Below are 14,282 nucleotides of genomic sequence, written 5' to 3' on the forward strand. Positions count from 1 at the left end.
ACTTTCCCTGATATCAGCAGATAGGAGAGAGGCAAAATAATCTTTAAATTACCAAACATCCATTTGTGCTGGTTTGGAAGCAAGTCATCTTCTGCATTCTTTCCTGAAGGCCAGCGTGCCCTCTCCCTTCCTTCTAGTTGGTAAGGGGGGGGGGTCCACTTCCTCTTTCCTTTATCCTGTCAAAGCTCAGCCCTGTTACTGTTTGGAATATTCCAGATTGGATCCAGGTCGGATCCAGCAATTCAGATTACAGATGTTCTCTGCTTTCCCCTTCTCCTAGTAGTTCTTTCTGATCCCTGGAAAGCTGACCCCCTGGATCATGGGAGCTAGGTGGAGCCCTGTGGGTCAGTGGGGACAGTGCTGTGGGAGGGGGGGGGAAGAGAGAAGTCATATTCTGTTTTCCCTCAGCAAAGCCCCACTAATGGAAGAGGCAGGAAGGGTGGTTTCTACCTCTTTGTCTTCCTCACTGCAGCACACTGACCTGCATGCCTGTTATTCTGGGTCTCCCTGACTCCAGAAATCAACTTGCTCAGGATCAGAAGGGGCAACCTTTATTAAGTACAATTGTAGCAGATGTCAGCTCTTGACCCAAAGAACCAGAAATCACCACAGAGACCGTTAGAATCCAAGCAGATGGCTTTTACTGGTCAAATAGGCAATACAGTGCATATAGGATAAGATGACAGCTATGAGGGCCTTGCTCGTTAGTTGGCGATATAAAGCTTGAAAACGGCGGGAGATTACAGAGCACACAAAGCATAAACAGAGCACACTTTCCCAGGGGTAGTGTTCCCAGGCTTTGGTATGTGGAGTCGTCCTTGAAGTCTGGACGGTTCAGCAAAGGAACAGAGGCAACAGAGAAACCGAGATAACAGCCTGACATCCTGCTCCCCTTAAGGCCCCCTCCCATCCTGCAAGGGGGCTGGTCTGTCTGGGTAGGCAATGTGAAAGGTGTTGACGAGCTTGGGGGCGGAGACATCTCGTGCGCGAACCCACTCGTCATAGGCAGGGGGGAAGTGTTTCCAGCGAACTAGATATTGTAAAACTCCATGGTGAATACGGGAGTCTAGGACCTTGGAGACCTCGAAATGTTCTTCCCCCCCCCACCATTATGGGCTGTTCGGGAGGCAGTTCTGGATGCCATTGCGGAGAAGCAATATGGGGTTTCAGGAGGCTGATGTGGAAAACGGGGTGCACACGCCTTAAGGTTTTGGGGAGAGATAGTTCCACCGTGACAGGATTTATGATGCGAGTGATGGGAAATGGGCCAATGTACTTATCGTTGAGCTTATGGCACGGGCGGGTGGAACGCAGGTTTTTGGTGGGTAGGTATACCAGGTTACCTACTTGTAGGTCCCCACCGGGGGACCGATGCTTATCGGCTTGTGCTTTGTATATGCGCTTGGCTCGGGCAAGATTGCTAATCAGCCAGGGCCATGTGGTGCGGAGGGTGTGTGCCCAAGAGGCAATGTCGGCATCTCCCTCCCCCTCCACATCCTCCACAGGGGGGATAGGACCGAAATCCTGTCCATATATTGCATAAAACGGGCTGAAACCAGTGGACTCATGTACAGCATTATTGTAAGCATATTCTGCAAAAGGTAACAGTTCTACCCAGTTATCTTGGTGGTAATTGACATAACAGCGCAAATAACATTCAAGCACAGCATTAACACGTTCGGTCTGGCCATCCGTTTGGGGATGGTATGCACTAGACAATCCCTGCTCCACCCCCACCAATTTGAGAAAAGCTTTCCAAAACTTTGCAACAAAGCTACTGCCGCGGTTGCAGATTATTTTGCGCGGAAACGAATGTAGTCTAAAGACATGTGACACGAAGAGGCGGGCCAGTTTCTGAGCGGAGGGGATCCCCGCGCATGGAACCAAATGTATTTGCTTAGAAAACAAGTCAGTGATAACCCATAGTACAGTTTTTCCCCCGCTGAGAGGGAGATCCGTCATAAAATCCATAGCAATCACTTCCCAGGGTTTGGAGGGTATCTCAAGCGGTTGCAGTAGTCCTGGGGGCTTGCCTTGAGATCGTTTGACTGTGGCGCAAATAGGACAGCTGCGAATAAAAGAGTCAATATCAGAACGCATTCCCCCCCACCAAAACTGTCTGCGCAACAGGTGAAGGGTCTTTAGGAACCCAAAGTGCCCTGCGGTTTTCATTCCATGGGCCAAGTGTAAGACGTCTTTTCGGAGCGCTTTGGGTACATACAATTTTGAGTCTTTGTACCAAGAGTCCCCTTGTTCAATAACACCGGGAGGCAGGGTTTGATTGGAATGTTCCAAAAGGCAGTGTTCCCGCAGGGACTTTAAGAAAGAATCGGAGACGGGACCCCCCCCCTCGTTCAAAGTAGTAGTAGGAGCAGGTAGGGGGGTTGGCGAGGGGGAAACGCTTACGTGTTGTGGTGCGCAGACTTCAGGCGGCTGGGCGGCTGGTTGGGTTGGAGGAGCCGGAGCCGGAGTCGGAGCCATCGTGGTGTTCCGTTGAGGAGGCAGCAGGGCAGCCGGTAGGGTTGGAGGAGTTTGCCCGTTGGTGACTGTGTGCTGTCACTGGGGTAGCGTTTGGGATCGGGTTTGTACAGCCAATACGGGTAGGGCTTCTCTTTGTGCGGGCGTAAATAAAGAGTCTGTTGGCCGATCGAGTTTTGTCGGGTATTGAGGCAATCGGGAGAGAGCATCCGCGAGAACGTTTTGTTTTCCTGGGACATGCTTCAGGACAAAACGAAACTGAGCAAAGAATTCCGCCCAACGTTGTTGTTTTGCGGATAACTTATGGGTTCCTGTGAGGGCGGCCAGATTCTTGTGATCGGTCCAAACTTCGAAGGGGAATTGTCGCCAAAGAGTAAGAGCATGGTGAACAGCTGAGGCTTCTTTCTCCCAAATAGGCCAGTTCAATTGGGAGTGCGCAAACTTTTTAGAGAAATAAGCGCAAGGATGAAGGAGACCATTAGGTCCTTTTTGTAGCAGGGTCCCCCCCATAGCTACGTCGGAGGCATCGACTTGTACAATGAACATTCGATTAGGGTCTGGGTGCCGTAGCACCGGTTCCGATGTGAAAAGGCGTTTGAGAGCTACAGAGGCGGTTTGGCATTGATCAGTCCACAGTATTTTAGCGGTGGGCAATGTGGCAGAGTTTTCTTTACCTTTGGTTTTTAGAAGGTCGGTGATGGGCAGTGCTATTTGGGCGAAGTTTGGAATAAATCCGCGGTAGAAATTAGCAAAGCCCAGGAATTGTTGTACTTGTTTGCGGTTGGAGGGAGGTGCCCATTCGAGGACGGAACGGACCTTGGCCGGGTCCATGCTAAGGCCATGGTGGGAGATTATGTATCCCAAGAAAGTTATTTTGCTCTGGTGAAATTCGCATTTAGCCAGCTTTGCGAAGAGTTGGTGGTTGCGTAGGCGGCGTAGAACTTCTCGGACCAATGTGACATGCTCGTCCATGGTTTTTGAATAAATGAGAATGTCGTCTAAATAAACCACTACTCCGCGGTATAGTAAATCATGAAGGATTTCATTGATGAGTTGCATGAAGACCCCCGGGGCCCCTTTTAACCCGAAGGGCATCACAAGGAATTCAAACATTCCAAAGCAGCTAGAGAAGGCAGTGAGGGGTTCGTCCCCCTCTCGGATGCGGAAGCGGTAGTAAGCTTCTACTAGGTCCAATTTAGAAAAAATACGTCCTTCTTGTAGTTGTCCCAAGATATCGGAAATTAGTGGTATAGGATAGGCGTTGGTTTGAGTAACTGCATTGAGTTTTCAGAAGTCAATGCAGAGGCGTAGGTCGCCCTCCTCCTTTCGGACAAAAAACGCGGGGGCTGAGTTGGGAGCATTCGATGGGCGAATGAACCCTCTGGCAAGGTTTTTGTCCAAAAAGTCCCGAAGCACAGTGCGCTCGGAAGCGCTCATTGGGTAGATTTTACTTTTGGTTAATGTGCAGTCCTTCACCACTTCAATTGCACAGTCAGTAGCCCGGTGAGGGGGTAAGGCATCACATTCTTTAATGTTAAAGACATCCGCAAAGTCTTGGTATATTTCAGGGAGGGCTGGTGTTGATGGGACCTCGGAGAGTAATGCTGAAGCGGGTGGAGACAGCACCGCAACTTGCTGTCGGTGCTGATCGCATTTAGGGTTGTCAAAGGAGATTGTGTTCGTGTCCCAATCGATACTGGGACAATGACCTTTAATCCAGTTAATTCCCAGGACCACCTCGAATCGAATAGGGGCTATGGTAAAGTCGATTTGTTCCCAGTGGGAGCCAATTCCCATCGCCACTCCTATAGTGCGATGATCAACTGGACCCCCTTTGAAATGGCTCCCATCCATTTGGGCAAATTGGATGGGAGCTGATAAAGCTTCGGACTCGACTTTGAGTGCTGCAAATGTGGCTGCGCTTATGAGAGTGCGACTGCAACCAGAGTCAATAAGTGCTTTCACGGGTAGTTGGGGGCCACCTTCGTGATGTTGTAGAATGGCGTCTACATAAACGGTGGTTTCTACTTACTTTACTTTGGTGGGAGCTGTCGGTTTAGCAGGAGAATCTGCAGAGGTCTGTGGAGACGCTCCACTCATTACAGACCGGAGCCGTTTTTTGACAAATCAAGGGGGGATTCCAGGTTTAAAGCCGGAGAATTCCATGGGTTCTCTTCATCAGAAGAGGGAAAGTTGTCCCCCAATGGGGCACTTGTAATCCGAGACCCGGCGGGGTCATTCGATGTAGGCAGGATGGCTGAGTCTCCAGCGTGAAGTGCAGAGAGTGTGGGTCTTCCCGGCGCTGCGCTGTGGGTGGCCGCGGTGCCTCTGCGTTGAGGTCGTCCCCTAGCTCGAGTTGCTGTGCTGGGACGAAAGGGTTCAGGGCGGTATGGGCAGACCGCTGCAAAGTGGCCCTGTTCCCCACAAACGAGGCAGGCACCCCTTTGAAATCGGGTTTCGCGATCCTGGGGTGGACGCGTCGGCTTCCGTATAGCGGGGGGTGGTGCCTTGGGCTGGGGCTTTTGGGCGCTTTTCTCCTTGTGTTTTTGGCGGACAAGGGAAATAAAGCGCCGGCGGCTTTCCACTTCTTCGGCTAATAGAATCCAATCCTCAAGAGTGTCGGGATCGCCCCGCATGTACGACCAGTTCAGGACGTCGGGGTGTAAGGCTTCCCTGAAATGGCGAATTAGGGTGGCCTCGGGCCAGCCTACAATTTTGCTCGCCAGTCTTTGAAATTCATCGGCAAATTATCGGACTGGAGTAGAGCCCTGTCTTAGTTGTAGCAGCTCTGCTTTGGCCCGTTCCCCCAGAAAGGGGTCCTCAAACCTCCTACGTAAAGCAGTCATGAAATTGTTGAGGGAACGGATAGAGCGGGATCGGGTGTCGAATTGGAGGACCATCCAGTCGGCCGCTTTGCCTGTCAAAAGGGAAGCTACGTAGCGCACCCGGCTGTCCTCGGTAGGGAACAATTGTCCCTGTTCTCGCATATAACTGTCCACCTGATGCAAGAAACAGGGTAGGGTTTCAAGAGATCCATCATACGTAGTTTTCAGTTTGAGTTGTTTCCAAAGACATGGGTATGGATTGATCCGGTTGCACAGGCTGACCCGGTTGCACAGGTGCTCCGGGTGCAGGTAAAACGGGGCCTCCGGGAGGTGGAGGTGGTGCAGGAGGTTGAACTGGTCCCCCCTGACCCGGTATTGGGACGGGCTGTGCCTGAGCTATCAGGGCTTGCTGCAACTGTCTGTTGTCCTGAAGCATTTGTTCCATTAGCTCTTGGAGTTGATCGACACGGTCAGATAACTCTCGATTCTGGGCTCGTAACAGGTGAACATCCTCCGCTGGGCCACCGGTACGATGAGGTTTACTTGTCGTGGCCCATTGAGAACTGTCTCCATATAGGTCTTCGTCTGCAGACTCTCCGGAGTCTTGGCGTCGGTCTGCAAGGCGGCGTGCGCGTTGGGTCGTGCGCGACGGGACAAACACCGGGGAAAAGACAGACCTAACGGAGGGCCGCTCTTTACAGTGTCCTTAGGGCGACCGCCGGTCCGCGCACGATCCGCAGCCAATTGTAACTCCTTATCCCTTGCGGCTTGGGCTTCGGCCGCCGCCTTAGCCGCATCAGCAGCTTCTTTATCCTCGAGAACTTTTCGGGTTTCAAGTTTCAGAGCTTCAGCTGCGGTAACGTGCGGTAAAAGTTCCGTTTCCAGGAGTGAGAGTATGGGGTCGGGTTCCCCGCCCAGCAATGGTTGTATCCGAACCGCGATAGCGGGTGCGTCGGCCCCAAACGTTGAGGCCAAACGTTGGGCCAAGGTGGCTACCGGAGTATCCTTTGTACAATCCGCAAAGAGGAGGGCCGTATGGACAGCGACCCGCTTGGCTTCAGCTTGACAGTCAGCTGCATCGGGTATCAGGGAAAGACCTGAGGCTCCTGCCATGGTACCTTTTCCCAGGGTAGTAGGGGCCGTGAATGGGAGAGACTCACGGGCAATAAGTTCGTCCAATAATCCGGTTAGTACTTGTAAGTCCTCAGTTGCCAGCCGGGCATCATCCAGCAACTGATCAAAATCCTGGAGATCTAATCGAGTATTAGTATCATCCGGGGTTAACATCCAGAGAACTTTCACTAGAGATTGCCACTGTGTCTGTACCAGTCCCTCCAAGCGGCAAGTCTCTAGAGTGGTCCTAAAAAGTTCAGCGACTATGTCCTGTAGAAGGGTAGGGTCCCCACATGAGGACTCCAGGGTTCCAAGAAGTAGTAGTCCCGGTTCACTCGGAGAGCGACCTCCTAGCTCCTATCCGAGTGGCAGGCGAACCCTCCAGGGCTCCAACCTGGCTAGGGGAACGTTGAAGAAGAGTTGTAGAGATAGCTGTCATAATGTCAGCTCTTGACCCAAAGAACCAGAAATCACCACAGAGATCGTTAGAATCCAAGCAGATGGCTTTTACTGGTCAAATAGGCAATACAGTGCATATAGGATAAGATGACAGCTATGAGGGCCTTGCTCGTTAGTTGGCGATATAAAGCTTGAAAACGGCGGGAGATTACAGAGCACACAAAGCATAAACAGAGCACACTTTCCCAGGGGTAGTGTTCCCAGGCTTTGGTATGTGGAGTCGTCCTTGAAGTCTGGACGGTTCAGCAAAGGAACAGAGGCAACAGAGAAACTGAGATAACAGCCTGACAGCAGCGCTGGCACAGCACAGGAGAGGACCCCATAATCAGGCAACCTGCCTGTTGGCCGATAACAAAACCTTCATCCCAGCCCACCCACTGGGGGACTGCTGTGGGATGGCAAAGCACAGGGATCCCACATGGGTGTCCTCCACCACTTGCTACCTGTGAGGGTTGGAGCTGGGTGCCAGCCCCTAAGCTGGGCACAACACAAACAGCTCTGCCCTCAAGACCCCGGATCAATGGAGGCCAGCACCCTGGCTCAGCCTCCCCCAATCTGGATCCGGCCCAATGCCCCAAACCACCCACAAAAGCTGTGGCAAAGCATGCCCCATAACCCACACACCAAAGCATCCGCTACACCAGGGCTCTCCAGTGTGGTGCTCGTGGGGCCCCATGGAGCCCGGTGACACCTTTTCTGGTTCTCACCAACTGTTTTTAGGAAGTGGGTGGGGCCAGTTGGGGCTTTTGCCCAGGAAGGCTTCTAATTGACTATTGGAGATTTGATTGGGTGTGCAGTTTTTTTTTTTAAAGCAGCCGCACTGTATTATTGAAGTTAAGTTTTGTGGCTGGCTCCGCCTCCTCCGGCAGCCATATTGTGACAGCCATATTGGTGCCCACCATGCCGCATCAGAATTCCAAATTCGCCTGCAAAATTCAAAGAGATTGGGGACCCCTGCTCTAAGCACCATGCCAAGGGCACCAGTTAAGTCTGGGACTGTCAGTCCATTCTCGAAAATAAAAACACCTCTCCAAAACAACCATCTAGCTACACTTAACAGGTAATCCTGCTTTTATCCAGCTATGGGGAAAATAACCTGATAGAATTTATTAGGAACAGTAGATATACTACAGTAGGAGAGTGGCCAGGAAGAAAATGGAAGAGAAGGAAGGACACAGTAGAAAACAAAAGAGAAAATAATCGGAACTGCCACAGGTTTCACCCAGAGTAAAACTACTAAACTACCAGAATACATAATTTGTGTGTGTTAAATGCCATCAAGTCACTTCTGACTAATGGCGACCCTATGAATCAGTGTCTTCCAAAACAGCTTATCATTATCAGCCCTGCTCAGGTCTTGCAAACTGAGAGCAGAGGCTTCCTTTATAGAGTCCATCCATCTCATGTTGGGTCTTCCTCTTTTCCTGCAGCCTTTGATTTTTCTTAGTATTATTGTATTTCCAGTGACTCTTGTTTTCTCATGATGTGACCAGAGTATGACAGCCTCAGTTTAGTCATTTTATCTTCTAGGGAAAGTTCAGGCTTGATTTGATCTACAACCCACTGATTTGTCTTTTTGGCAGTCCACGGTATCCGTAAAATTCTCCTCCAACACCACATTTCTAATGAATCTACTTTCTTCCTGTCAGCTTTCTTCATTTCACGCCCATACATAGTAATATGGAATACTATGGGATGAGTTAACTTCATCTTGGTTGGTAGTCACATACCCTTACACTTAAGAATCTTTTCTAGGTCCTTCATGGCTTCCCTTCCCAGTCTCATTCTCTTTCTGATTTCTTGGTTGCAGTCTCCCTTTTGGTTGATGACGGAGCTAAGAAATAAAAAGTTTTGAACAATTTCAATTTCTTCGTTGTCAACCTTAAAGTTGAGTAATTCCTCAATAGTCATTACTTTTGTCTTCTTGATTTTCAGCTGTAATCCTGCTTTGGCACTTTCTGCTTTAACCTTCACCAGTTGTTGTTTCGAGTCTTTGCTGTTTTCTGCCAGTAATGCAGTGTCATATGTGTATCTCAAATTGTTAATGTTCCTTCCACCAATTTTTACTTCTCTTTCATCTAAATCTAATCTAGCTTTCCTAATGATATGTTCTGCATATAGATTGAAGAGACAGGGAGATGAAATACATCCTTGTCTGACCCCTTTGCCAATTGGAAACCATTCTGTTTCTCCATATTCTGTCCTAATAGTTGCCTCTTGTCCAGAGTACAGCTTGCGCATCAGAACAATCAGATGCTGTGACACCTTTCAAATCAGCCGTAGCTTTTCATGATCCACTTGCAGCACATTCCAAACTCAAATCAGGTTCCTGCAGACCTGAAAGTGGAAAACTGCTAGGAGCACTGGATACTCAGCATCTTGTGGGGATTGATCTCGAGTGGGGATTTCAACCCGGGTCTCACGAGACCTACTTTGACATTGTAATCACTGCAGTACAGATTAACATCCTTCATTTCTCCTTACGTACCTACAATTTCTTTAAACATCTGCTAAACCTGAACATCTTCTCTATGGTTTTCTAATGGCCAGTGCCTTATGTCTTCCTTTCCCACCAGCTCTCAATGTTCAATGTTTTAATCTTCAGTTCTTTTTGCTTTCTCACTTATTCTGTGTTTATATATTTTTCCTTCATCTCTATGAACTGCGGCTGTATTGTTCACTTAGTCTCCATCCTACTTTCTCTGCCAAACTCTGCAACAGTGTTGAGCAGTTCACCAAAGCAATTTTAACCATGCCCTGACCTGGATGGCCCAGGCTAGCCTGATCTCATCAGACCTCAAAAGCTACGCTGGGTCAGCCCTGGTTAGTATATGGATGGGAGACTCCCAAGGATGTCCAGGGCCGCTGTGCAGAGGCAGGCAATGGCAAACCACCTCTGTTCATCTCTTGCCTTGAAACTGCCTCCAGAGTCTCTATAAGTCATCTGTGACTTGATGGCACTTCCCACCACCATTTTAACCATCTGTCACTGTCAGCTGTCACCAAGAGTTCTCTAACTGCCAATTCTGTACCCCTACCCGTTTCATCATTGTATGTTCCTAAGGCGAGTTTATGGGGATTCCCCCTCCCAGTTTATGTTTACAATGTGTTTTCTTTTTTGCACACCTGGGGAGGACCCTGAGGATATCACAGCATCTCCTTTTGTGGACTCCTGTTTCTTCTGACTGGCATGGGGCCAGCAAGTTTGGGGACCCACAATTGATTCTCTGCTTGGGGATTGTCACTATGAGGAACTGCGAGAGGGAGAAGGTGCAGAAAAGAGAGGTTCACCAAAGAAGGTGCAGAAAAGAGCAACCAAAATGATTAGGGGACTAGAGCAACTGTCCTATGGGGAGCGGTTAGGACGCTTAGGGCTGTTTAGCTTGGAAAGAAGGCGGCTAAGGGGAGACATGATAGAGGTCTATAAAATTATGCATGGTTTGGAGAGAGTGGACAGGGAAACGTTTTTCTCCCTCTCCCATAATACTAGAATGCGAGGTCATTTGTTGAAGCTGGAGGGTGACAGATTCAAAACAGATAAAAGGAAGTATTTTTTCACACAACGCATAGTTAAATTGTGGAACTCCCTGCCCCAGGATGTGGCTGCCAACTTGGAAGGCTTTAAGAGGGAGGAAAAGGGGTATTCATGGCTATTAGTTAAAATGGATATTCATGGAAGAAAGGGGTATTCATGGCTACTAGTTAAAATGGATACTAGTCATGCTGCATACCTATTCTCTCTAGTATCAGAGGGGCATGCCGATTATATTAGGTGCTGTGGAACACAGGCAGGATGGTGCTGCTGCAGTCGTCTTGTTTGTGGCTTCCTAGAGGCACCTGGTTGGCCACTGTGTGAACAGACTTCATGGGCCTTGTTCTGATCCAGCAGGGCCTTTCTTATGTTCTTATGAGAAACAATTTAGAAACATCCCCCACCCATCTGCAAAATTGCTTCCTCAAGGATTTTAAGTGTTCTCAGTGGACTGAGCAGTGAAATTTCTCATTTTTCCTTTGACTTATTGCCAACCACTCTCAACACTGGATTCCTAGTAGACCATATTCAGTCTTCATCAAGTCATTTTATGTATTTTGGTTAACTTACAAAGTTATTTCTTTTTTTTTGCATGCATGAAGAGTCGTTGGAGTACATAGAAAGTCCTACCTAGTCTGCAGGCAGTACAGATTTGCTCTTTTCATAATTAAAATAGAAGGAGGTCTCTTCAAAGCTATGATGATAATAGAAGTTTCCAGAATCAGTCGTTTGAAGCTGCCAGTGCCCCATTCCAAATGCCTAACTGAATGCAGTTTGTGGTGAATAACTACTAGGGACCCTAGATGGGGATCTACATTAAAAATCATGTCCATCTAGTTCTATGAGGCCGGATAAGCGTTGTGATGGAGATGGGAGTTACACATTGAGATATGCATTCATCTGTATCAATGTAGGGTTGCCAGGCGGGGCCTGGAAACCATCTTGAGAGGACAGAAGCAGAGGCATGGGGGGGGGGGTTTGGTGACGGTGTGATGTCCTCTCTAGGAATCACCAGAAGCTCTGTGGTAAAACCATCGGGGGTTCCTCTGCTTCCAGTATGGGTATGGCAATCCTGATCAGCTGTGAGTGTGGAAGATGACTTTACATGTGAAGATCTCTCTTGTTCAATAAAGGCATACACCCCTGAACTCCACTGAATAAATACTTGGTTTATTCCAGTGGTATTTTGCATTATTAATCTCCAGCTCTACTAGGTAAAATGAAATAAATCTTTTTAGTAAGGCAGATTTTTTGTGAGTTTTCACTTCCTGTGGGTTTGAAGGGATGGAGGGGGCTGGATGCAATAATTGTGATGGTAGGAATTTGGTTTCAGACCGTTTACAATTATTTCTGACACAAAGGAGCAATACAAAATTGCAGTTTCTTTCTGATAAGTGTCACAATGCTTGGGCCTGTGTTTGTAACCCTGTTTTTAATTTAAAAATACTCTTGTTGTTATGTGTCATTTTGAATAAGTCTAATAATTACAAGATGACAGGGAAAAGAAAAATAACGGAAGTGCAAGTGGCTCTGTGAACAATATAGAAAGGAAAATAAAGGGGAAATGTCTCACTCAAGCAGAAAAGGTAGAGTTGCACCAGTTGGCTTAAGCAAAGCTGTCTCCTCCTCGCCAAAGGCTGAATGTAGATCAGCTGGGCTGGACTGAGAGACAGCGGCAGAGCTGCTGGCAAGGTGGGTGCTGGTTTTGCCTTTCCTAAAACCTCTGGGAAGCATGAACTGAGGTTGCTGTGAAAGGACTGTGTTTGAGGGTGAGTGGGTGTGTGTAGCCTGCTTGTGGTCTGCTAAAGAGGAGGGTTTGATTGGTGCTGGGGTTGTGCTGTGTGTGAGAGGCAGAGGCTGTGAGCATTTAAATTGCAAAGCTCCTCGTCACCACAGGCGCGAGACTTTGGTGTGAGCTGAAGGGCGAGAACTCAAGTGCTTTGGCCCTGTGGCTCTTAGCCTGGGGATCGGCCCCAGGGACCCTGTAGGGTGGGGAAAGAATCCTGTTATCAGGGCAGAGTAGATCTGTGTGCCCTGCAGGAGTACCGAGCGATTTAAGCTTCGGTGTGAGTTAGCAGCTGGGCAAGGAAGCCAGGGTACTCTGTCCTTATTCAGTACAGGAAGGGCGTGAAGCGGATCGTGCTGTTCAGATGACAGGCTCTTAGAATGTTTCACTTACTGAGAAGTGAAGGTATCTTATTCAGCCAGTCTGTGAGAGTTCCCAACCGACCTGTGCAAACTCCATAAAATCACTTGCTCAGACGTTGATGCAGAAACAAGGAGTTTATTGAAGGCTTCAGACAGTATAGGTCAAACACGAGTAAAAGTTGCAAGTGAGCAAGACTCCAAAGCTACAGAATTATATCCCCTATAGGGCAACAAAGTTCACACCTATGTTATGGGAAGCTACAAGATAGATGGGTACAATACAGACATCAATCGACCCCAGAGGGCTTGTTAGGGCTATCTGGTCTCCAAGGCCGAATCTGGCAAGAGGGAGTGAATCAAAGCACAGCAGGGGAGGCATATGTTAGAGGGGAGGCATTCCAGCCAAGGCCTGACAGATATGGCGCCTGAACCCAGGAAATGCCAAACGGTGTGAACTGCTTTTACGAGTTCAAAGGAGAGGGGGGGGAAGACTGGGACCAGCAGACAGAGACATGCAGACCCTCACATTCTGCCCCCCTTAAGGCCCCCTCCCCCGAGTTCGGGCGGACGAGGCTTATCAGGGTAGGCAGAGTGGAATTCTCGAACCAGGCGGGGGGCGGCCATGTGGGGAGCCGCCACCCACTCATCATGAGCGGAGCCCAGGTGTTTCCAGCGAACCAAATAGAACAATTTACCCTTCTTCATCTTGGAGTCCAACACCCTGGAAACTTCCAAATGCATTCCCCCCCCCCCACAACAGTAGGAACCTCGGACTTAGGGGGAGGATGGAACTGAGGGGCAGCTACATATGGTTTGAGCAAACTGATGTGAAATACGGGATGTACCCCTCGAAGAGACTTGGGGAGTTCTAACTCCACAGTGACGTCATTGATCACTCGGGATATGGGGAAAGGACCCACGTATCTGTCACTCAGCTTTTTACAAGGTCGAAGTGAACGTAGATTCTTTGTGGAAAGGTAAACCTGCCCCCCCACCTTGAGTTCCCATCCCGGAGACCGATGCCTATCCGCTTGGTCCTTATATTTACGCTTGGCTCTTTCTAGGTTTTTCTGCAACCAGGGCCAAGTGGACCGCACCACTTGCACCCAATCCTGGACTTCCTGAACCCCCTCGAGTTCAGGGGTGATGGTAGCAGAGCCAAAGGGGCCAAAGTCCTTCCCATACACCACATGAAAAGGACTGAAACCTGTGGAGGAATGGGGGGCATTATTATAGGCATATTCGGCAAAAGGTAACAGGTCCACCCAGTCGTCCTGGTGGTAATTAACATAACATCTGAGATAGCATTCGACCACGGCATTGACACGCTCTGTTTGACCATCGGTCTGGGGGTGGTAGGCTGAAGAAAGCCCTTGCGCTTCCACCCCCATGACTTTCAGGAAGGCTCTCCAGAATTTGGCAACGAACTGTACCCCTCTGTCCGAGAGGACCTTCCTAGGGATCGAATGGTGTTTCATCACATGATTAACAAACAATTTAGCCAATTTCTGAGCTGATGGCAGCCCGGCACAAGGGACAAAGTGAACCTGTTTGGAAAATAAGTCAGTGATTACCCATAGTACAGTCTTTCCCCTACTGGGCAGCAAGTCAGTGATAAAATCCATAGCGATTACTTCCCAGGGCATGGTTGGCGTTTCCAGAGGTTTCAAAAGTCCAGGGGGCTTTCCCATCCGTTTCTTGGCCGTGGCGCAGACAGGGCAACTGCG

The 14,282-nt window shown here is 49.1% G+C and overlaps 1 protein-coding gene across 1 annotated transcript in view; it reads left to right on the forward strand.

Moving 5' to 3' along the window:
- The window catches only part of GABBR2 (gamma-aminobutyric acid type B receptor subunit 2), a 725,909-nt gene that overhangs the window by 511,300 nt on the left and 200,327 nt on the right, over positions 1-14,282 (forward strand). The gene's annotated exons all lie outside the window — the stretch shown is intronic.

The sequence above is a fragment of the Euleptes europaea genome, chromosome 17 (genome assembly GCF_029931775.1).
Source record: "Euleptes europaea isolate rEulEur1 chromosome 17, rEulEur1.hap1, whole genome shotgun sequence".
In the NCBI taxonomy this organism is placed as follows: Eukaryota; Metazoa; Chordata; class Lepidosauria; order Squamata; family Sphaerodactylidae; genus Euleptes; species Euleptes europaea.